Here is a 25201-nt window from a genome sequence, read left to right as displayed (position 1 = left end):
TGCCTCCCACTCCCAACAAAGGCGCACACAGTTGGAACTTCCACACTTTTTAATATGAAACCAGTGGCCCCAGAACACCATGACCAGACCTATAACCCGAACCACGCCCTGTGAAACATGCACCCATGAGGTAGTACTGGTGCCCCACAGACAAGTCAATCCAAACTGATCACACACAGTGGAGGAATCCCAGCCAAACACCACACAAGCACCTGCACTCGCCTGCCTTGTATGAGATGCAACCCATTGAGAGACGCATCCCTAAATGCAATTACATGGCTAGTGATAACTGAAAGAACGTGCACATCCATGACAGCACATGAATTGATCCAGAAAATATGCAGAGAGCACCCACTGCAAAAGCACCACAGGGTGCAAGAGGGTGACAGGACATAGATTGTGATCTTCCCATGAGTGCAGCATAGCACAAGAGAGAGAGGGAGAGCGAGTGACAGTGAGAGGGAAGTCCAAGTTAAACAAACATTAAGGAGTACACTCCTTGGATTGGAGATGGACAATGACATGCACTACACCACAGTAGGTGCAGGTATAGATGATTTGACCGAGCTAGATAACAAAGTGACATGAGTACCACCTAAAAAAACATCCTGGCATGGTAGCATGCAAAGCACATATATTAAAGTTACACATGCAGCAAACATGGGCAATAATGATGCATGCTCAACATGCAACACAGTGCTCATGCTTACTTGATGACTGCGCCGGCATGGTGTGAATCCCGCATCACCTTCAACACAAACTGTGTCTCTGAATTAGTGACAGGAGGACCAGTGCCTGTTGGAGGGCATGGGGAGCATGGACGTCAAAGGGTGGAGGAAGTCTCCCCCGGGTACCATTCACACAGCACACATGTGCGAGGACACACTGGACACTTAGTTACCTAAACATGCCATCCTGCTCACCACCATGCAAACATGCAAGTTGACCTCACAATGCATGCCTGCATGTCCACCACTGCAAACGTTATGGCCTTGACCTTTGCATAAAACCTGGAAAGGGGAACTCAAAATAACATTTGGGCCAGAGGTCTACAAAAGTATCAAAAAATAAAATCATTCTAAAGAAAAATGTCCATCATGGATTGGGGGGTCCACCCAGGAGGGGAGAGGGTCAGGGTGCATATCAGTGGCCACATGGGTGAACATCCCAAAAATAAAAAGGATTCCCCTCCATCGGTCACGGATCAGATGGCTACGGTAGACGGGGAGGCATGACTGTGCTGACACCCCCATCCTGCATTCAATCTGAGGGTGGAAGTGGTGCTGGAGACTCACCACGCAGTGACCAGGCCTGTTCCTCGTTGGCAGCCACCATGCATGACACCGATGAATGCACCTGCAGACTGAGGGCTTGAAGGTCACTATGCACAACCTCAAGGGTTGCACAGAGTTGCTCCGAGATTGTCTGCTTCAATGCTAACATCTGGCGGAACAGAGGATGAGATTTAGGCTGAATCTAAATAGATGTCAATGCACTGAGCACATACTATAAAATGATCACTTTGATCCACAATGCTATGTTAATGGGCTGAGTTGCACTAAAAAAATGAAACTAAAATGAAAATGATATGCTAATTAACCCAACCCCATTTAACATGTAACAGACTCCCATAATGACATTTAGTGCAAATTGGTCCATTCTGTAAACTTGATGGAAATGGACAACATGAACTTTAAATGTGCAGAAGAAAAGATGCGCTGTGTTGTAATATGTGGAATGTGAGATCCATTCTTCTAAAAGACATTGGGCCTCATTACGAGTTTGGAAGTAGCCATGCCGTTCTTACCGGCATGGCTAACCTCAAACCGGGTACGAGGTCCGGGTCCCAGAAATAGGGAATTACTGGGCCTTTCCAACCTTGGAGGGCCCGGTAATTCCCTTTCGCGGGACCCAGACCCAGTACATCCCCATTCCCATTTGAGCCCCCATAGGGCTCAATCTGAATGGGGAGGATGCTAACAATGGGCCTGTTAATGATGTGTAACTTGCAGATTTCTAGTTTATGATAAAGAATATTCATTTGAAAAGGTAATTTGGTTTCAGTTTATTTCTTCTGCATTCAGTCTCATTGATTTGGCATGTATAGAGAGATAAAATGTGCAGTTAGAAATCTCACAGCTAAGTTAGTCACAGTAAATTGGAGAGGCTGAATGCATTTTTTGTAGTTCATTTTCACGCTTTATGTATTTTGAAACACAGCCAAAAGGGCAATAAAAATGGTATTGTACATAAGATACTGCGAGCAGATAAGAGTGTACTAAGTCCAGTCATTTTTTACTGTTAGGCAGTATTCTGAAATTAGTCTTGCCACTATAGAAATACCCCAATAAGTATACCACAATATATTTTGTTTAGTTTATTATTTGTATGGCGGGCCATACCCTGGAGTATCAGGGCGCAAACAGACAAGGATATGCTCAGCTTAGTTACAGGTATCTAAAAATCAGAAGAAGGTACAGAAATACGCTGAGCTTGGTTACAGATGTGCTCGGCTAATTGCATGTACAAGGAAAAGGCAGGAAGTGTAGACATAGTCATCAGCAATATTAGAGTAAGCAGATATCAACAAGGATAGAACAAGAGCAGGGAAGCAAGGAACATGCTCCTGCATGGTCCTGTTCGCGTAGTAAATAGTTATATACAGTTATGTACATTTATACAGTTATGTACAATGTGACAAGTGGAATAGTTAGCTGTTATTGGCTCTCAGCCACCTAGTGAGGTTTTGTCTAAATTTAGCGAAAGGCTGAGGTTCTCTGATGTCATGGGGAGGGAGTTCCATAGCTGTGCAGCCTTGACCGGGAAGCTATTTCCTCATATAGTGGCAAGTTTGAAACGCGGAACTTGGAGGCAGTTTGCGTTGGCTATTCTGGTGGGTCTAGAGGAAGTTCTTTTGCATAATCTGTCCATGAGGTAGGGTGGTGCTTTGTTATTGATGCATTTGTGGGTGAGGGAAGCGATTTTGAGATGACTTTTGTCTATGGTGGAGAGCCATTTGTATTCTCTTCTAGTAGAGGATATATGCTCATTTCTGTTAATCTTGAGTGCTGCTCTCAATGCATTGTTCTGGAGCACTTGAATTTTGGGGATGGTCTGCTTATTTGCTCCAATGTATAGTCCATTACAGTAGTCTAATTTGGATAGTATCAAGGCTCTGGCAAGGGTAATGCAACTATCTGTAGAGAGGAATTGTTTGCTTGCTCTGATAGGTTTACATGTGTATGCTGTGGCAGAAGCTAGAGAGTTAACTTGTTTGGTAAAGTTCATGGTGGCGTCTAGGTAGAATCCTAGGGTTTTTACTTTGTGAGCTACTTTTATGTTGTTTCCATCGATGATGAAGTTGTTATAGTCAGGGCTGAGTCTGGATATATAAGCAGTGGTGCCCAGGATGATAAACTCAGTTTTATCATCGTTCAGGCATAAGCCGTGTGTGGCCATCCATGCCTGAACGATGCTATATATCCTGTTCACTAGGGCCAGTTCCTTGGCGTAATCTCCTGAGAGCGGGAGGAGGATCTGGGTATCGTCTGCGTAGTTGGTGTAGGCGATACCCAGATGATCCATTTTGTCAAAGAGGGGCTTCGTGAAGACATTGTAGAGTGTGGGTGACACACAGGACCCTTGTGGGACACCGCATGTTATGGGAATTGGATCTGCTGAGGCTGATGGAGCGAAGACTCTCATGGTCCGATTACTCAAGAATGACTTGATCCAAATTATGGCCTCTTTTGAGAAATGGGCTGCCGAGTCGAGGTGACTAGAGAGGACGGTGTGGTCCACTAAGTCAAATGCTGCTGATAGTTCCAGGAGGAGAAGTAGGGCAGCTTGGCCATTGTCTCTGCAATCGTCTATTTGGGCCTTAAGGTCTATTAACGTTGTCTCGGTCCCATGTTGCGGGCGGAATCCTGATTGACGGGTTCCAAGCAGGTGGTTGGACTCTAGGAAGTTTTGAATTTGTAGGTAAGCCACTTTGTCTAAGATTTTTAGAAGAACGGGCACATTCGTGATGGGCCTGAAGTTAGTCGGAATGGCGGGGTCAAGGGTTTGTTTCTTTAGTAGTGGCAGTACCCAGGACTCTTTTAGGTTGATCGGTACTGAACCTTAGGTGAAGGAGGAGTTGATGAGTTTGGTTATAAATGGCGATAGTTCCTTCGCAGCATCTTTGATGAGTTGTGCTGGGCATTGGTCGCCTTCGCAGTTTGATGGTTTCAGTCCCAGGATGACCGTTTCTACCTCTGTGAGCGATACCTTAGAGAAGCAGAATCTCGCTCCCATCTTAGGCTGTGGCAGTGGTGCTGAGCTCTGAGGGATGAGTGGTGTTAGCAATGCCTTCTTGATGGCAATTTTGGTTTGTAGATTTGCTACATTGTTTGTTAAGGCAAGTTGTATGCTAGAGCACCATTTTTTATCCTTGGTGCAATTTTCTTGGGGTACAACGGGTGTTTCCAATTCTTTCAGAATGCTGAATAGTTCTTTGACACTGGATTTAGAGTTAGATATTCTAGTATTGTAGGTATCTTGTTTAGCTATTAGTATTTCTTTCTTGTATTGGGAGGAGGCTTTGGAGAGGTTGAGTTTATTTATGACTGATGGGGAGAGTCTCCAAATAGTTTTCTTTTGGCCAGCCTGAGATTTTTTAGGTGAGGCGTGAACCAAGAATTGAGGTGCTTTTTTGGTTTGCTGTTTCTAAGTTTAAGCGGGGCTATGTGATTCAGGGCTGAGGTCATGGCTATGTTATAATGTTCAACTAGCAGATTAGGGTCCATGCTGTCGGGTAGTGAGTTCAGTTTAGGTATTATAGCGGGCATCAGATTTTCTGCTGTCATTAGTTTTTTATTTCTCGTTGGCAGAGGTGGAGCGGGTGAGGACAGGCCAGTGGCCCGGTTGGTTGTCACTGTGAATAGTAGCAGGTAGTGGTCAGTCCAGGTATGCGGTACAGAGTCTGTAACGTTTACTTCGCAATTATGTTCTGCTATCCAGTCAAGGATGCGACCTTTGTTGTGGGTAGGTCCTTCAATTTTTTGGGAGAATCCCAGCTCTTTCAAGGTCAGGCAATTGCTGTCGCTTGGGTGCCCTTATTGTCATTATAGCCTAGATTAAAGTCTATTGTTTGAGATGTATTTTTTAGGTTGTTGGACAGGGATGTTGAGATGTCCTCAGCGAAGATTCCGATAGGACCTGGTGGTCTGTAGATGAGGTTAATGTTTAGGGTTTGGGAGTTGGCGATGGCTATTTTGACTGTGAGGCATTCACATGATTGCATAGTGGTAGTAGTGATAATCCTCATGTCCAGGCTAGTTTTAGCTATGATAGCTAGACCTCCACCTCGGGAGGTAAGTCTGTCCGCACGTAGGATTTATAGTTGTCTGGGACTGCTAGTGATAGGGCTGGGCCAGCCGCATCGTGTAGCCAGGATTCTGAGATGGCCAAAAAGTCTAGGTTGTCTATGGCAATGATATCTGAGATCTCTGTGGCGTGTATGACTAGCGACCTGGCGTTTAGAAGCGCACCTTTGAGATATGGTTTATGGTCTGCTAAATTAGAGCAGGTAGTGTTGTGACTACCTTTGGTTGTCTGTTTGGGGTTGTTCATCCTGGGTCTGTTAGGCGTAGCCTGTTTCCTAGTGGGTTCTTGCCAAGAGCTAAGAAATTACCACCATGCCAAAAATACCACAAAATACCTCAAGATACTAAATGTAACCCAAAACAATCTCCTACATGCTCCTGTCCTTGGCTGCAGGACTGCAACACTCCTTTGGACATCTGTCCCAGGACTAGAAACCAATACATGGGAGTGTGGCCTTGCAGCCATAACCATCACAGACAGGCATACCACCACTGATTGGCCTTGTGAAGGCATATGACCCCCTGCAGACTCACAGGCCCCACCTGGTCAACCCATTGGTACACTCACGTCGGCCATCATTGAGGACTGCACATCCGGTTCAGCCTCAGAGCCAGTTGAGTCCAAAGAGTCAGACATGTCTGCAGCACGGCTCAGGATGGTTGTAGCACCAGTGGGTTCTCACTGCCTGCCATGCCACGTCCTCCACTGGTGGTCTGAAGCACTGCAGACTCTTCTTCATCCCCCTCCGCCTCTGCATCTGGTGCCTCCTCATCTGCACATGGACAGAAATAGACATGTGGGGTCATGTGCAAAGTGTGTAAAGTAAACATGTGTATCACATTGCTGTCATGCAACACAATGCAGGACATGTTGCCATAAGAAATACAGCATCTATAAAGTATGGACAACAAGCTATCTTGCCATGTCATATGCAGACTGGCAACACAATTCCCTGCTCAGGGCCATGATGCCAGTGGACACATTGCCAAGACACGAGGTTGTTAAGAAGCAAATTATGGCCCATGACATGGCCATGTGGCTCTGTGACGTATAATTACTTCTCATGGCAACAGGCTGAAACACATATCCACATCTAAGTCTTCATCCATCACATGCCACATCAGTGTTGTCTTGGTAGAGGGACTGTACACAATGGGAACATGCTGTAAGTCTGTGAAAAAGAAAACAGTCCCAGTTGATGTATGGCTGTAAGAGCAACACCTCAGCAAGGCCCGTGAGGTGGAAAGACTAAGTCAATGGAGGTGTAGATAGAAACAAGATACAGTGACCCACAAGAGGGAGAGGACCCATGGAGTGTGGGCTGAGTGTGGGAGGGTAACTGGGAGCAGGCCTCACAACAATTTTTCTGTGGAGTCATAGCCATTGGAGCAGCAGGGATTTGCACAGTCTAGACATATGCACACTCACTCAGGGCACACCATAAGGCATGTTGAATGTCATCTTGGATGTTCTATGTAGCATGGAAGCACATATGTACATGTGTGAAAAGAGGTTGTATACCCTGAAGGCCATGAAGTGTAACTTGGATTTCGGACACATGCACATGTCTAGCAGAGCAGAGTCACTCACATCAAGGATGCAGCAAGCAACTGTGCACATTGTGGTATCACGGTGCAGATGTTGGGGGGTATGGTAGTGGGGGATGAGTACTGTCACATGGACATGTTCAACTGATGTACAACACATGGTTTGTGTTCACTCTTGTGTACACTGGACAGGAATCAGTATGCCACATGACATGGTTCACCCCGGGCAGTCATTCCAAAGCAGCCAGATGTGCACCACAATTATACATCTTTGTGATGCTTTACTTCATGTACTCAGGATGCGTAATAGTGGGCATTCGCCAGATGTGTCCTTGTAACTTTTCAGGGCTTCCACGCTTTGCACCAGCTCCAGTAGAATGAATTGGCTCAGAGCCTCTTCATGCTCGGTCAGCTCCTCTTCCTCTGGTGACCCCCCTCCAGTTGCCAGAGCAGAGGCTAGGTCGGCACCCATCTTGCACTTGGTGTGATGGGTGAGCTCACTCCAGCACTTCACTACCTGTGCAGCAGTGCGCTTCTCTAACCCTAAGGGGTTGCTCTCATCCGTGACCTGCTGCCAATGCACCATACGCTGAGCTGGTGATGTGTGCTCCCCAGATGCTGGCACATGTCACTGTGGTGAATGGTCACGTAATCCATGAGGATCTAGAGTTCTTCATCATGGAAGTTCTTCTTCCTCAACGTGCCAGTGTCTTGTGCCATGTCATGGTGTAGAGCCTGTTTCCCTTCTTGCCACAAGGTGTTGGTGACACCCCTGTGTGGCTGGGACCACTTTTGGGTCCAGAAGCCTGAGCAAAAGTGACCTGGGGCATGGCATTACCCCCTGGAGCTGGGGCAGCTGCCTCCACAGCACATCCCTTAGCCTTTCGGGCCGGGACAGCTGCTTCCACAGCACAGCCCTTACACTTTCGGGCTGGGACAGCTGCTCTACAGCACATCCCTTACACTTTTGGGCTGGGGCATCTGGTTCAACAGCACGTCCTGGAACCACTGGGGCTGGGACAGCTGCTTCCAGAGCATGTCCCTGAACCTCTGGGCCTGAGACAGCTCCCACGGCATTTCCTTGACCCAGGCCCCGTCTGAACCCTTTCCCTCTTGCATCCTTTCCATTCATGTTCCAGGTGTAATGGAAATATGGAAGGCACATCAAGTAATTGTCCTGGGTGATTTGAGTGAGGGGGAAGTCTACGGGCATGGAAGACCTAGTTCTATGGTCTAGCAAGGCTCAATTGTATGCCAGGTGTGCAAAATACGGTATAGGTAATGCTCAGGCACCCCAAAACAAAAATAAATGTGTACGTGATACCAGGATACCTTCCAAAATAAGAAAAAAGTGGTACATGATACCCAGTGGCACCAAGCAAGACAGAAATGCATAGGCGAACCCCGGAGAGCTACCAGAAAAGTAAGAATAGTGGTACGAGATAAACAGGGCACCCAGAGTTGAAGACATGCTTTGCCATTGTTTGTGTATATGTCATATTTATTAGTATGTTTACTTTTGTCGTGGGCACATATTCAGTTAGTTTGCTTTGATGCCTTGGCAATGTGCCATGGCCAACATGCATATGCCGCTTGCCATTGCATTCACTTGTCACATGTGTATCGGGTGGGCTGGTTAAAGTCTTGAGGGGTGTTTCAGCAGATGCTCCAGTCCTGGATGGATCTCTGGTACATCCTGTTGATCATGTTTTGTTTAAACCTAGATGTTAATTAGATTTTTGGATGAACAGTTCACAGGAATAAGGCACAATCAGTCTTCAACTTTCCTTGAATTCTCTCTCCACTTCGTCCCCCTCCCCCTCAAATGATTTAAACATATTGACCATTCTACCAGTTAGACCAAAAGACCAGTTACATGACATTAGTAAATAACAAATATACAGCAAAAATCAACGGTGGCACTGAAACATTGCAGATCTCATGATTCTCCCTCTCCACATTTCCCTCAATGTGGACCAGCTCGTTAACTCCATAACTAGGGATGAGTAGCGGGACGGAGAGAAGTTTTGACACTGCTCCATTTCAGCATGAAAATCCCCATTCAATATGAAACAACTCAGTCATTCACCGTAGCTGACAGTTTTTCGAACATGAATATGTCCCACAGGTTGATCAACCAGTCATTTTTGGAGGGTAGGGAGACACACTTCCATTTTTGAGCCAGGGCCACACTCCCACCCTCAGCATAGCTTCAATGAGTTTTGAGAAACTTGACACATTACCTTCCTCATCCGGGACACCGAAGAGGAGTTGGAGAGGTTCAGCCTACGGGATATTCCCACTGTGTCTCCGATCCAACTGAGGATTCGGACCAGTAAATCTTTACCTTTGAGTAGAACCACCACATGTGAAACCAGGAACCAGATTGGCCACAGGGTCTGGGACAGCGGGGGATGACCCAATGAACATTTTAGATAGCCTTAGGGAATACAGGTGGCAACGGTGCATTATGTTGAAAGTGTGTTCCATTGCTGAGGTGTAGTGGTTGCCTGAAAACATTAGCTTATACATTTTGCCCCAGGACTCTTGTGAGATTTATCAACCTGACTGTTCAGCCCAAAATTGTCTCCCCTCCAAGTCAGACGTAATACACACTTTGTATATTTCTGAAAGGATTCCCTTTCTTGAGATAAAATTGGGAAGTCCAAAGCCTCTGTAGTGTCTAGGCAGGGTTAGGATCATCATATTAATTCTAGGCCTCTTTCTCTTCCATATACATTTATTTATCATAGTCTTTAGTTTAGCAAAGAAGGGTTCAGGGAGGGGAGTTGGGAGGGCAGTAAATATGTACAGCAGCTGAGGGAGTACATTCATCTTGACAGTGACCATCCTCCCAAACCAAGAGAGAGTTAGGGCAGCCCTGTGGGTTAGGTCTGACTTGATCTTATCCAACAGAGGCATAAAGTTGTGCTCCACTAGCGTTGAGAGATCCCTATACATTTTAAGTCCTATGTACGGGGTTGCTACATTCTCAGCTCTCATCCCCCCCATGGTTCTCCTGTCTCTAATTGTGGAGTCAGTGGCCCCAATGGCCATTATGCTTGTCTAAGGAATGTTTATTGTCAGGCCTGAAAACTGACCAAACTGGTTCATTTGGGCAAGCAATTTGGTTAGGGTGTGCTCCACATCCGTCAGGCAACACAGGATGTCATCTGCAAACAAGTAGAGCTTAAAGTCTAAGATGCCACAACAGACTGCCGCAATATTATTGCTGTTCCTTATTGCAATGACCAGGGGCTCCATTGTGAGGGCATGTGTCAAGGGGGAGATGGGACAGTCCTGCCTTGTTCCTCTAGTAAAGTGGAAGGAGGCAGATAAAATACCATTGACAGCCACGCTGGCTAACGGGTCATTGTAAAGCGCTGAGATCCATTGCCGAAAGTTGCAACCAAACCCCATCTTTTGCAGAACCTTCACCATAAAGCAACATTCTACCCAATAAAAGGCCTTCTCGGAATCTATCAGAACTAAGTAAGCATTCAACCCTTGTTTTGTGCCACATACATTATGTTAATAAATTGTCTTATGTTGTCTGATCTCTGGCGGCCCGGGATAAACCCCACTTGGTCCCCATGGATCAAAGACGACATTATACGGTGGAGTCTATTAGCTAGGACCTTCGCCTTGATCTTTATGTCTGTGTTTAGCTATAAGATAGGGCAGTAGGCTAGGCAATGGGAAGGGTATTTACCTTACTTCAGGATCAAGAATATGAGGGCTGAAAGCATGGATCTCGGAATGGAGCCTGATTTCACAGCGCTATTAAACAGTTTTGTCAAGAAAGGGGCCAGAGTGGACTAGAATGTTTTGAAGAATGTAACCGTGAAGCCATCTTCCCCGGTTGCTGTGCCCCCCTTCATTTTACTGATGTGTCCAGGACCTCCTTCTCGGTGATTGGGGATTCCAACATAGCCACTTTGTATGAGGACATCAAGGATAGGGAGGGAGTCAAGGAATTGGTTGATGTGGGAACCTTCTTCGGTGATCTCTGATGTGTAGACAGTTTCGTAGTACATAATTTGTCAGCTATTTTGGCATAATTTAGGAGTTTTTATCCACTCACAGGTTGTATTGCAGCAACCCTTCTAGAGTTTATTTGGTCCCTTATCCTCAAAGCCAGAATTTTGTTTGAGAAATGCCAGTTTTTGCTCCGTTTGTTGGATCAGAAGGACCTTCACTTCCGCTCTGTATTTCTGGAGTTTCTTCAGATCACCAGGAAGCATTTGGGACCACAGTTTCCACCCCTGCTGCAGTGTATCTATCTTGACCCTAATTGACAACTCCTGCACTACTCATTTCCTCTTGTTTTGGGCTCCCATTACCATCAGGACTCTGCAAATTGTTGCCTTAAAAGCCTCTGATACTCCAGGAGCCCCCACCTCGCCATTGGCATTAATGTGAAAAAACTTTTTAATCGATTCCAGCAGTGACTGTGACAGCTCCTTGTCCTTTAACAAGAGGTTGTTGCAGGACCATTTAGTGGTGTGTTTTTTCTGGGAACCAATCCCCCATTCTGACTTTGACCATATTGTGGTCTGACCACGGGATAGACTCTGTGGTTGACTCCAAAACTCTGGTTTTTAGAGGGCTCTCAATGAGGAGGTTGTCTATCCTTGAGAATGTGTCATGCGCTTTAGAGTAGTAGGTGTATGGGGGTCATGCCCCTTCACCTGGGAAAACGTGTCCACCACCTGAAGGTCTGTATTGATTTGTTGGAAGCAGGGGGCCTTTCTATACCTTGCACTGGTGGTTGTCTGTGTGCTCGCCATTTTCCTATCCATGTCTAGCTCAAGGACTATCTTAAAGTCACCCCCTACGATCAAGGACCCTTCCACAAATTCTGGTATTTTGCCCTTCATAGAGACCCAGAAGTGATCTTGCCCGTCATTTGGACAGTATACTGAGACAAGGGTAATCATGTTGCCTTTGACCTCCCCCTTGACCATTACGAATTGACCGTTGGGGTCCTTGTTTTCCAACTTTGGGACATAATGTAGCTTGCTAGCTACCACTATTGTGACCCCCTTTTTTTTTGGAATGGTTGAATGCATCAAACACACCCCTATAGTTTCTAAGGGCTGTTTCCTTCCCTCTCTGCCAGTGTGTCTGCTGCAGAAACATGATGTCTAGTTTTGATCAGTGAAATTTGCGTGTTGTTAGGTATCTCTTGCTTGGGGAGTTTAAACCTCTGACGTTCAAAGAGCCCAGTGGAATTGAACAAAATGCATTAGCCAATCCGTGACTGAGTTTAGATCATATAACAACCTCTTTCCAGGATCACCTGACATCTGAACTGATGTGGTAACCTCAACATTGTCGACTAATAAGGTCCCAACCTTCTGTAGAATGGTCATATATGAGCAAAACACCACGGTAAACCATTTGTAAGAAACTCCCTCCAAACTTCCCCCTCTCCCGCCAACTTCCCCACCTCCCCCACCCTTGGCATCTGGATTCCTGGCGACATCTTGGATATTGATGGTCCAAACCACCATTTGCAGCCCCCCAATGGGCCCTGTGTCACCACAATACTACCAGTGAGACCTCTTCAGAATGCCCCCCCTTCATTGGTCAACTGAGCACTCAGATGCTATGTACTTATGGAGCAACATCCTGGCCCCGCATATTTAGAAAGAACACCATATTTCTCCATGGTGCTACCAATGTGTAACCTCGATTCCCCAGGATTGTGGGGGGTCGCCATGTTCAGTTTCTTGAAAGTACGTAGTCCGTTGACCCAACGTCTGTCTATGGTGCCCTCGCTCCTTGAGTCCATACTCTGCAGTCCATCAGGGCCCTCCAGGGCAGCCAACCGGGCGGCCTCTCTGAGCACCTTCTGCGTCACTCTGTTGATGTTGTTCTCGGTGACCAGGTTATACTTGTACCCCTCAAAATCAAAGGCGAAGGGAAACGCCCATCTGTATCGCAGCCCTTTTGTTATGAGCCATTTAGTCAGGGGGGCGCATAGTCTTCTGCGAGATATGGTGAAGGATGATAGATCCTGGTATAATGAAATCTGAGAGCTTCCCCAGGCCACCAGGCCTCTTTTTCTCACCATGTCGAGTGTTTTTGTCTTTTCCGAGTAATAGTGGAATTTATCCAGCACTGACCTCGGTCTTCGGGCACCCCCTCCTGCTCTGTTATTGTCATCATTAAAGACTTTCCTGATGACTTCGTCGATGGCTTTAATTATAAAGCCAAAGAACCTCAGGTTGCATCAGTGTTCTCAATTTTCGATATCATCAATTTTCAATGCACTCTGCTCCTCCCTCCTTTCCTGCTCGGAGATTCTCATGTCAAACTGGGTCTCTAGTAAGTCGATGGAGGATTGGTTTACCTCAATGCCCTAGATTCTTTTGTCCATATTGTCTACCTTCTTGTCAAGCCCATCAAGCCTCTTGCCAATGTCCGATCTGAAGCCTCTAATTTCCTCGAGCAGGGCAGTCATGTCCTTCCTCAGGGATTGAGACCCCTCCATGCTTGGCGACGGCGATGAGGGTGTTGGCACTTGAGGTTGCCGGGGTCTTGAATCGTAGTGGAATATTTGCAGTGCTGATGACCAGTTCATGGGTGGAGGGGTTCCCAGCGAAGATTCCAGGGACAGGAGGGTGGCTGTACCATGGCAAATGGGCACCCGCACAAGAATAGGGTCCCAATTCTGGGCAGGTAAAATAGCTCTGGGGTCAAGGGCTTCTTGTGTTTGGAGAGGGAGCTGATATCTCCCCGGGGCCTGAGGCAGCCAGGGCTCCCTGCGCCTGAATTTGGGTTGATGCACTGATGATGGTGTGTGGGGAGGGTGGACCCAAGGGGGAGACATGCAGCCAGCTATCCCTAGAGCTCCGGGTCACACCCAAGCTCAATTATGTTTCAGGCTAGAGACTGCAACAACAGGGTGGATGTCTTGGCTCCTTAGGACTCTTCAGGTGTGGGCCAGGACTGTTGAATACCCAAGATGGGGATGAGGGGTGAACTGAAGTGGTCTGGGTGTGCAATATGTGTATCTTCCAGTGGGCCTCCTGCCAGGGAAGCCCTCCATCTCCTGGGAGTGGGTGAGGGTAGCAGAGAGTGTGCAGGGGTTCTGGGACCCTCTCTTGTGACTCCTTCCTTCTCTTCCCTCCTTTCCTTGCTCGCCTCTCACTTACTCTCTCCTACTTCTCTTCCTCTTTTTCTTTTCCCTTCTCTTCACCCTGCGGCTTCTGGGGGTCCTCCTCTCCCCCACAGCCCAAGGCCGCACCAGCCTGCCACAAAGGTCCTCCTACTGGTGGCTCTTCCCCCCTGGGGCACAGCGAGAAGACTCTTTCACTTCACCCTTGCGGGGGCCCGAGCTCACTCCCGCCAATACTCCTGTTGGTGCACTCTCTCCTGAGAGACTGAGGACTTCTGGTGTTCCAGGAAGGGGGGTAACGGCACCCCACATCTGTCTCCCGCTCCCTACCTCTTCACTGGCAGTCTCGGCCGGTCCCCCTCCAGCTCACTCACACTGCAGGGTGGCAGGCTGTTGGGTCACTGCACACCCGCCGCGGCTCCTTTGCTTGATGGGCCCACTTAGAGGCCAGGAATCTAATGTGCAAATTGTGGAGCCCACAGCCAGGACAGGAGTGGGCCTCCCCCACCGTCCCTCTCTGTAGGTCGGAACTCAGACAGATTTTGGCCCCGAAGCTTGGGGGAAAGCCCAGGAGGGGCAACTTGCTGTGGCACACACAAGCACAAAGGTGGCTGGTTTAGGTGGCGGGGGCTCTCAAGACCCAAAACAGGCCCATTGGTGCAGAGTGACACAGAGTTGTCACCCCATGGTGGCCTCCTTTTGGTCATTATGAGGGAGAATTCTAATTTCTGTGCTAATTCCCTTCAACCTTAGAGACCCCAGCTCTTTTCCTGGACTTTAGGACTTTTTTCTTTTTTCATCCTGGAGTGAGTGAGACCTTTTTCTCACTCGTGCATCATGTATTTTTTATCTGATATGGACTCTGTGTTTTCTTTGTTTTTGGAGTCTGACAAACTCCACAGGCACCTACTATTTTTATGGTGACAAACAGCACCTTCAGTGCAGTGTCACAGAGAAATCCTTTTGATTTCGCTTAAGGTATAAATACCTTTTTTGTGAAAATGACTGTTCCCAAGAATAGTAAAGATCTCTCTGTCGATCCAGCAGACCCCATCTTATGTGGAGTGCTGAGGGGTTACTTTGTAGCCCCTTTTTGTATTTACTGATGTAACATTTTTTATATGTTACCCTCACTACTTTAAATGGCTGGTGGCAGTGGTTGAATTTTCCCACCATTATGCTTTTCTACCGCAGGATGAATCCTCAGCTCCAGTATAGCACCCGTGGGAGACCATAGTATCAAAATGGCCCCGGTCTTCATTTTTTGCCATTTCTTGTTTGTGAGGTCTTTCTTGGGTTTTACTCACGCCAAATCAGCTTTAACCCTTTTGTTCACTTTGCCTTTGGTTGGCTTCAGTACTGAAACCTGCCTCTGGCTCCAGTGTGTCTGGCAGGGCAGGAAGCAAGGGAGGTGCCCGAAACTCCCTGTCCTTAGTCTCCTTGGTAACCTGAATGCACCCAGTCCTAATTGGCTGGCTGGCTGTCATTGCAGGACAGCCACCCTGCTTTGTGAGTGACATTTAGGCTGTGTATGAATGGGAGAAACCTACATAAAAGGTGAGGCTTCTTGAACTGAAGGCAGAGTCGACCACTGGATGAAGGAAGGAATGAAGAGAAGCTTGCTACATCCTCCTGGAACGCTGAACTGCCCAGTGAAGCCCTGCTGCTGTGCGGAAACTCCTTTTCCGACTCAACGAGAAGCTCTGGAGAGGACGTCTTCTTCCCTTGTGTTGGTGGGACCAACTAACCCCAAGACAAACATTGCTGAAAGATCTTCCCCAACTGGCTGTACTTCTTTGCTGCTGCTGGAACTAAGTGCCAGTGGTTGGGAAATCCATAGTCAAGTGCAACGTCTTTAAGCCAGACTGAAGTTCCAGGAAGATCTTGAGATCCTACCGAAGCAGGACGGCCCAAGCTCCAGTCACCTCACCAGAGTGCTGGACTCAAGGAGTGAAGGAAGGCCATCCAGTGTCAAAGACCCGCTGTAGTGCTATTTGCTGATAGCTGAAACTGCAAAGTGCTGATGAACTGAAAAGAGCCTGTAGCTGCCGCCGACCTCTGAACTGCTGTGCAGGAGTCCTCCAGATGCCCTCCCTCTTGTCCCCATGACTGAGGACCAGGAACACAGGATCTGTAAGTCTGCAACCAGCTGAATAGCTGGATCCTCTTATTTTAACTTAAGGTACTGTTCTGACAAAGGGGTACTTACCTCTTTGTCTGTAGCTTGCTTGTCTCATTTGAGATTTGCAGAAGCTGCCTTTCTAGAGTTATTCTAGCTCTAACTTTTCATAAGTGTAACAGCTTGTGGCCCAACAATGATTTTTCTACTACAAACTCTCTAACTTTGTGCAAGACTTTTTGCTATCTAAGAAGTACCTTGACTCCATAGACTTTGTTCCAAATTGACTTTGGCTGTCCTGGCTCCCTGCAGACTCTTCTGACTCATTGGCTTTGATTCTAACTGTCCCTCATAGGTGATACATTGGTTTTTAAATAATATTGCTGGTAAAGGTTTTATCTAGAGTTCATTGGGAGATGTAATAGTGCTCAGACTCTCTGAGAACCTGTTAACCTTTTTCCTTCCCTTAGCCTTTCCTTTCCACAACCTCAGAATTCTACCAAGTACAAAAGTGACATATAAATGCCAATACTGTCCTCATAATTGAAGTCACCCCAGGGTGTACGAAGTGTGTATGAAGCATCTCTAAGGAGAATCTACTTAATTCTGAGACTACTTGCTTAGCTTGATTCTGAGAACATGGCATGAAGTATATTTTTATTGTTGCACATTGCCCTTTTTAAAGAATGCGTATTTAAAACTGACTGTTACATAAATAAATAGCTATTTTACTAGAACACCTTGAGAGTAAGTGTTATTTTGGATACGTGTATGTGTGGATAATGATGCTACAGCTCTACAGCTCACATTTACCCCTCTTGAGATATGTCTGGCTGCTCAGTCACACTACAATACTTGAGGAGAACCATCCTCGGTTCCGGAAGCACCTCAAGACCTTACTCTTTGCTTCTGCCTTCGCTCCCCCTCTCCCCTGCTGATCTGTTTTCTTGGCTCCGTGCACCTGGCCACCCTCTGTCCTCTGGGTCCAGGTACCTGCTCACCCTGCCATCCTCCCGCACTACATCCGGGCCACCCCTTGCACTGGGGTCTGTATCTGTACCCATACAGTCCCCCCCGCCCCTCCTTTTTCTTCCTGCACTAATTAAAGACAGCACTTGCCAATTGCTAGCTGCACTACCACTGTTGCCTTTATTATTTATGTATTTATTTATTTATTTATTTATTTATTTATTTATTTATTTATTATGTATCTGTTTCTCCTTTGCTCCGCACTTTCCACTTCTCCCCCTTCTAAGCACTTTTCCCCTCCCCCTCTCCCATGCACTTGCGCATTCTCAATGTCACTGGGCCTAGTACCATTGTTGTTTTGTTCTCCCCTGTTCCCCTCCCTTGCCTTGTCGCGCTCTGAAACACTTGTGTACAAGCACGATAGATATAAAATATCAATATATCAATTTCAATACAAACTTGTGTATTAAAGACGTGTACCAATAGGCGGGTTACCTAATATCAAGAGGACAAGACTGCTGTAGTCTCCCACAGGGTTACTGCATACAATCTTGCCTAAAAATTCATGTGTGTGGTGGACATATTGGTATTCCACTTCATGGAGCTGGCAGACCACAGAGGTTCAGGGAAGCTGCAGGCATGCATTGCACTGGTATTTTGTGAGACTGTCAGGGAGCTGCCTGGGGGGGGAGTTCAGTCTGGAGTGGGCTGCCTGGGGGGTGTCACAGGGGCTGGGATGGTGTCCTTTCTGTACAGGGCTGCCTGGAGTGGTGTCCAGACTGTAGTGGTCTGCCTGAGGAGTGTGTCCAGTCTGGAGTGGGCTTCCTGGGGGGGTGTCACAGTCAGGGGGTGGGTGCCTGGGAGGGTGTCTAGTCTGGAGTGGACTGCCTGGGGGGTGTCATAGGTGAGGGGGGCTGCAGGGTGATGTCCAGTCTGGAGGGGGCTGCCTGGTGGGGCAATCTGGAGTGTGCTGCCTGGGGGTGTCACAGGTGAGGGGGTTTGGAGTGGTATCCTGTCTGGTGGGGGCTGCCTGGGGGGGTGTCACAGGTGAAGGGGGCTGGGGGGTATTGCCCAGTCTGGAGGGGGCTGCCTGGGGGGCGTCCAGTTAGAGTGGGCTGCCTGGGGGCTGTCATAGGTGAGGGGGGCAGGGGGTTTTGACCAGTCTGGTGGGTGCTGCCTGGGGGGTGTCCAGTCAGGAGTTGGCTGCCTGGGGGGAGTCACAGGTGAGGGGGGCTGGGAGGTGGTGCCCAGTCTGGAGTAGGCTGCCTGGGGGTGTCACAGGTGAGGTGGGCTGGGGGGTGATGTCCAGTCTAGCAGGGGCTGCATGGCTGGGGTGCCCAGCCTGTAGTGGGCTGCCTTGTGTGGCGTCCAGTCTGGAATGAGCTGCCTGGGGAGGTGTCACAGGTGAAGGGAGCTTGGGGGTGGTGTCCAGTCTGGGGGGGATGCCTGGGGGTGAATTCAGTCTGGAGTGGGCTGCATGGGGTGTTGTCCAGTCTGGAGGGGCTGACTGGAAGGGGTGTCACAGGTGAGGGGGATGGGGGTGGTGTCCAGTCTAGAGGGGGCTGTGTTTTTGCAGGTGTGCAGCCTGGGCTTGCGAGGGAGGACCTGTGTTTTCGTTGTGGTGTAGCCTGTGATTACAATGTGAGGTGTGCGATTAAGCTGGGGTGCAGTCTGGCTTTGTGAGGAAGGGCCCACGTTTTTCGATGGGGTGCCAACTGGGCTTGCAAGGTGAGACACACGATTTCTATGAGGTGCAGCCTGGGCTTGTGGGGGAGGGCACGCCTTCTCACAGTGGTACTGGGTGGTATTTCCTGGGTGGATGCAGAGGCTTGCGCCTGGTTTGGCCTTTAACCGGTTTTTGTTGTGCTTGGAGGCATGTTGTGGGTGTTCCTCGCGCATCTTGTTTTTACTTGCGCAACGTATAGTAATGCGCCTTTTGAATCCATGAATATGCGTGTAACGCAATTTATTTTTGTGCCACGGCTCGCACAGATTCCTTCTCGGCATGCGCCCCTTGCACCATTCCTGTGCCGTATGCCATGAATCGAGCCCATAGTGAATGCTCACGTTTCAGAATATGTGGAAATCAAACCAAAAAGTAAATGTTTACCAACAGTTAATAATGCAACACTAGAATGCTTCCAATGAGCTGTGTTTAATGATTTATGTAAGACTAATTACAGTCAGAACAAATTCAGTAATTTCTCTTGCAATGAGAGAAGAGCTATACAGAGATTGTGGGAGGAATGGAGGTTATTTTTAAACCAGACGATAAAGCGGGTGCCCTAGTAACGATGAACGTGATTGACTAAGGAGGAAGTGGAGCATTAATTGAATGGCACAACTACATTTCAGAAGATCTCATATAATCCAACTGAAAAAAATAGAGAATGCATTGAACAAATACTTGATGAAACAGAGATTAATTAATGTATTACTCATCGGACTAAGCAGTTTTTGACAAAGATGTATCCAACTACTCCAGTGTATTTTACATAACACCATAAATTCACACGATTTTGATAAAACCACCAGGGTGACCAATTGTTGCAGCAACTGAGAGTATTTTGGAACCTTTGGCACAATACATAGACAGAGTAGTACACAGATCGATACAGAGGAGGTGGCCATACATGAAAGACACTGCACACTGTCTGAAAAGATTGAGGGAAGTACAATTTGATCACAGTGAGCATATATTGTTCACCATGGATGTGGTGAGTTGGTATACCAATATTCCACATGAAAATAGGTTCATGGTCATGGAATGTCTACTATTACTGTCCGATGAGTGTGAAGCTGATAAGAGCTTTGTCCCAACGTTGTTAAAACTGATATTAATGAATAATATTTTTGTTACGTTCAACAATTCTTTCTTCTGATATCTGGTACCTCATTGGGGTCAGCAATGGCTAAGGTTTATACAAATACATGTTTGCTGAAAATATAGATGGAAACTATTCTTTGTAAAAGTCCATGGTATGATTGTTTGAAAGGTAATATGCCATTGGATGCTTTTGGGATATGACAGAGGACTCAAGAATAGCATCAAGAATCGTTTGACTATGTAAATGCAATACATCCAATAATGTGTGAAACAATTCACTGCAGTAAAGTGAGGATTCAATTTCTGGATGTTAATGTCGAGTGAGATGATGGTAAATTAGAAATGACAATTTACTAAAAAGCACCAGATAGAAACAGTTTATTGATGGCAAATATTTTCCACCCTAGAAAAATCATTGAGATTATCTAACAGTCAGTTTGTGAGATATTAAAGATTATCTCTAAAGATTGAGAATACTGATTGAAAAATATAGAATACAAAAAATTCATAAGGGTTTATCATGAAATTATGATTTCTGAGACAATACAGAGAGTAGAACGTTTACTGAGAGCAACATTACTAGGATCTGGAACCAGTAAAATAACTCCCAGTTTAGTATATCTAACTACATATTCTAATCAAAGTTATACAGTGAAGAAGGTTATAATGAATCATTGGGAAGTCTTAAAATTGGATGATAGGTTGAAGAGGTTATTTGCAGAACCCCAAGTAGTCTCTTACAGATAGATACAGTCAATAAGGAACTTACTGGTACATGCAGATACTGTTGATTTGAAATAAACCAAGGGGAAGTCAAAAGGAACACAACCATCTGGCAATTGCCAACATCACCACAATATCAAGGTTATTTGGATTAATCATCCCAACACCGGAAGAACCAGTATTTTAAATCGCTCTGCAACTTGTAACACCCAAAATGTGATTCATGGTATAAGATGCCCTTGTGGCTTCTATTATGTACTGCTAACAAAGAGAAATAAGAAAATACTCTGCACAGAGGTAATTGTGTGCACAGGTAATGATACATCACCAGTGGCAGTACACTTCATTCAGAAAAAAACATTCAGTAGCACAACTGCAGTTTGTTATTCTTAAGCAAGTTAAGTTACCAAAATAGGGTGTAATTCACAAGTAATATTGGAAAAGGGAGAACTGTTTTCGATAAAGAAGATGGATACATTGGAATCTAAAGGGCTGAATGTGGAATGGAACTTAGCATGTTAGATTTGACGGATTCATGGATGAATCTGGTGGAATTAATTGATATGAAGGATTCACAGACATCAATTTAAGAACTATATTGTGTTCTCTGTTAGGTTAAATAAACTCTCTGGTCCCAGGAGTAGTGACATTGTATGTTGGGCATTATGTCACCTGTAGAAAGCCATACACATACTTGGTTGTTTTTTTTATTTGATCTTACTGAAGTGGACATTACCTTGGATATGTTCTTACAAATGTAGATGTAAGATATGGTACGACGTCCTTTCATCGCCTGCATTTCCATCCCCTGGCATTTTAATGTGCATATTACAACGAATATGCTCATCAAATGTTTTGGGGGTGGTGGGAATGGGCAGATAAGGTTTTGTGCGGCGAGGCAATATCCAAAAATAAGTGTGGGTGGAAGGATTGGGGCACCCCCCCAAAAAAACAAAAAAAACAAAAAAACAGTGAGCATTTTTGTTGGAATGTACACATTAAAATGACAGGGGATAAAATTGCAGGCGATTAAATGACATGGAACCTAAGATATTAGGGTAATTGATGATATTGTTAGTTTAGTTGGAGGAGTGTCCAAAACTAGACCGATGTTTTGACTGATTTAAGTGACCTCCTTAGAGAGGGTTAGAGAGCCTGAATGTTTTGTGAATTGATAATACATTGAGTATCCAGTTACTATTGATAACATCTTCAGCCAGAGGAATGTTATGATGTATGTTGGGCTTATCAATCACATCACATGTTATTCAATGATTACAGAACAGCATTTGTGCAGATTCTTTTTACAGTGAGGGAGTATTATTAATCCAATAATGGGGAACATCTGTCCAGAATGCTTTTTTGATTGCACATTTTTGGCAGGAATAGCAATTGGATCGATACCCTAACAAACTAGGTCAGAATTGTGGAAATTACAGAATGGGACATAATGCGAGTGATGTCACCCACCTGACATACCTGATGCCATCTTGAAAGTATTTAAAGTATTTGCTCGGCATGTAAGATAGTTGACTCTGGATGTCTTGGTTATAGGTAAGATGGATATGGTAATGTTAGGAGCACATTGAGAGTGTAATTATGTGATATAGTTGATACTTATTGAGAAATGTTTTGTTAACAGGATTGATTGGAGAAGAATGAGTTAGAAGGCTAATTGATCAGAGAAGGGAAGAAACACAGGAGAGTTTGAATTGAAAAGAAAATCAATTGGTGATATAATATACCTCTTAATTTGATACAAGAAGATAGGTATGAGATTTAGAGGGGGAGAATAGGCAAGGAATACTATTTAAAATGTGTTTTTTGTGGGTTGATTGTTATATAATATTTTTGTTAGTTGTCCAATTACTCTCAAGGCCATAAATAAGATTATTGAATTAATGTTTAAAATAGATTGTATAAATATATTTTTATTGATTGCTTTGGGATGGCAGATCAGTTGACCTCCTGAAGAAGGACGGTTATTCCAAAACATGGAGAGAGAAATAGAGATAAATATAAAAACATCAAATTCGACAAACAGCTTTTGATCTGTTGATAGTTAGTGAAGAAATTTCGGAATCGTTAACTTTATTAACAATGATAATCAGATCTCATAATGAACATTGTTTGGGAGTAAACTGAGTTTAGAAAAAGTGTTGAATGTGAATTAGAAAGTATTGATTTAGTTATTTATTTGTTTAATACATGAATTCTATGATTAAAATATATTGTTTGCATTGAAAGTGACTGAATCGATATATTAATTGACATTTTAGGGAAGGACTTTACTCGGATAAGAGTGTGTCCATGGATCCCATAAATGTTATGGGACATATTACTTGCATGTTAGACTCAATGACCTACAGTGGCCAGTAGATCATACCTAAATAGAGGTAATTGATAACAAACTATTGAAACATGTATTTAAGAGTGTGCCTGACAACTTAATTACGATTGGGTTTGCAGAGAGAGAGAGGGTGGAAGGATGCCTCCAAAAGAGTAGATGAGAGTTGTGATGGATAGAGAGTCCTTGGAGAGGGCTGCCTTTGGATGGTGGCCACTCCAACGTCGGCCTCATAGATCGGGTTGTACAGTACTTTGCATTCATGTAGGTAACTGCCAACATCACATGAGTGTGCCAATATAAGGGTCTAATACAACATGCAAAACCACATGAAAGTAACACTGGGGAACATATTTGAATGCACATCATATACTACTTGAGATTGAGCATTGTAAATAACTCGCTCTCACACAAATCATCACATCTCGCCATCATTTGACCCCAGATTATCTCCACTGCATAGCACTTACAGACCTATGCTTGGTGAGTTTACAGTTAATTAATGCCATTCATGTTTTTTAATGGAGATCATACATGCATTTGTTCTGTAAATTGATCTGGATCCTTTAAACAAACACAGAAGACTACACAACCAGTGGATTAATTCAAGTTGTGCTCTAGTTGCAAATCGCAAAAAACATTTCTCTGATGAATAGAAAGACAGAAAATATAATCCAACAAAATCCCTCATGAATGTCATAGACCAACAGAGGATGACAGAAACATGCTAGCAATGTTCTTGTACATGTGACATGCATAAGTACTGATTCGTTTTTGTAAACACACAAGGTGTGAAAACATGATTGTTGTCTAGAATATGAATGTACCACACACGTTTTAGGATAAGTATGTGTTCAGTATAAGTAGAATTACAAGCCATGTAGTGTGTATCAACTGCTGGTGTTTTAAGAGTTATTTTGTGTGAATACGCATGCCACATCCAAAATGCACATACGTGTTCAGGTATGCATCCTTGCCAGAGAATTGGTGATTAAGAGGTTAGATCCATCTCCTAGGGTCCATCCCCGTCCCCCACAGAAGGTGTGAGTTTGAACCTTTCCACCAATGGTTTTGCAGGGTGCATACTAAGGTAGCTGAACAAGCTTGAAAAATATGAAAGCATAACTAAACAATGGAAAAAAACAAAAAAATAATTGTCCATAGGCGCTTCTCTACGAGAACGAGTGAAGCCCATTGACCCGGTCTTTGCGAAGGTACCCACTGGAGAATCAACAGCCACACTTTAGCTCACTGTACCTTTCACAGATGAGAAAATATCAATTAGCATATCAGTCTTTGTCCCGCCCATATGGGCAGTCCAGCACCTAAATGCTATGGCAATTCCATTCTGAACAAGAGTACCAACACCAACACCAATGCATGTGTTTCAGCCTTGTTGGCCCTCATCAGTGAGGTGGAGCTGTGCCTGTCTAAGCACAGTGAGCAAGGGGTCCACGTCTGGATGACCCTAGGAAACGTAGGGTGACTAAACCTAAGTCCCTTAAACAAGCAAAACATGGTCCATAGGCGCTCCTCTGCGAGAACGAACACGGACCATTGACCGGTTCTTTGGGAAGGTTCATACTGTACAGTCCGCAGCCACACTTTAGCTCACTGTATCTTTCACAGAAAGAAAATATAAATATTTGCATATCAGTCTTTGTCCCGCCCATATGGGCAGTCCAGCACTGAAATCCTATGGCAATTCCCTTCTGAACAAGAGTACCAACAGTAACCTCATACACGTGTTTCACCCTTGTTGAGCCTCATCAGTTAGGTGGAGCTGTGCCTCTCTAAGCACAGTGAGCAAGGGGCCCACATCTGGATGACCCTAGGAAACTTAGGGTGACTAAACCTAAGTCCCTTAAACAAGCAGAAAATGGTCCATAGGCGCCCCTCTGCAAGAACGAAGACGCCCCATTGACTGGTTCTTTGGGAAGGAATGCACTCGAGAGTCTGCAGCCACACTTAAGCTCACTGTCCCTTTCACAGATGGGAAATATCAATTTTTATATCAGTCTTTGTCCCGTCCATATGGGCAGTCCAGCACCGTAATGCTTTGGCAATTTCCATCTGGACAAGAGTACCAAAAGCAACCCCATATAGATGTTTCAGCTTTGTTGGGCCTCATCAATGAGGTGAAGCTGTGCCTCTCTAAGCACACTGAGCCAGGAGT

Source organism: Ambystoma mexicanum, chromosome 2p, assembly GCF_040938575.1.
Source record: "Ambystoma mexicanum isolate Mex_15411 chromosome 2p, UKY_AmexF1_1, whole genome shotgun sequence".
NCBI lineage: Eukaryota > Metazoa > Chordata > Amphibia > Caudata > Ambystomatidae > Ambystoma > Ambystoma mexicanum.
Note: the sequence above shows the minus strand (reverse complement) of the source record.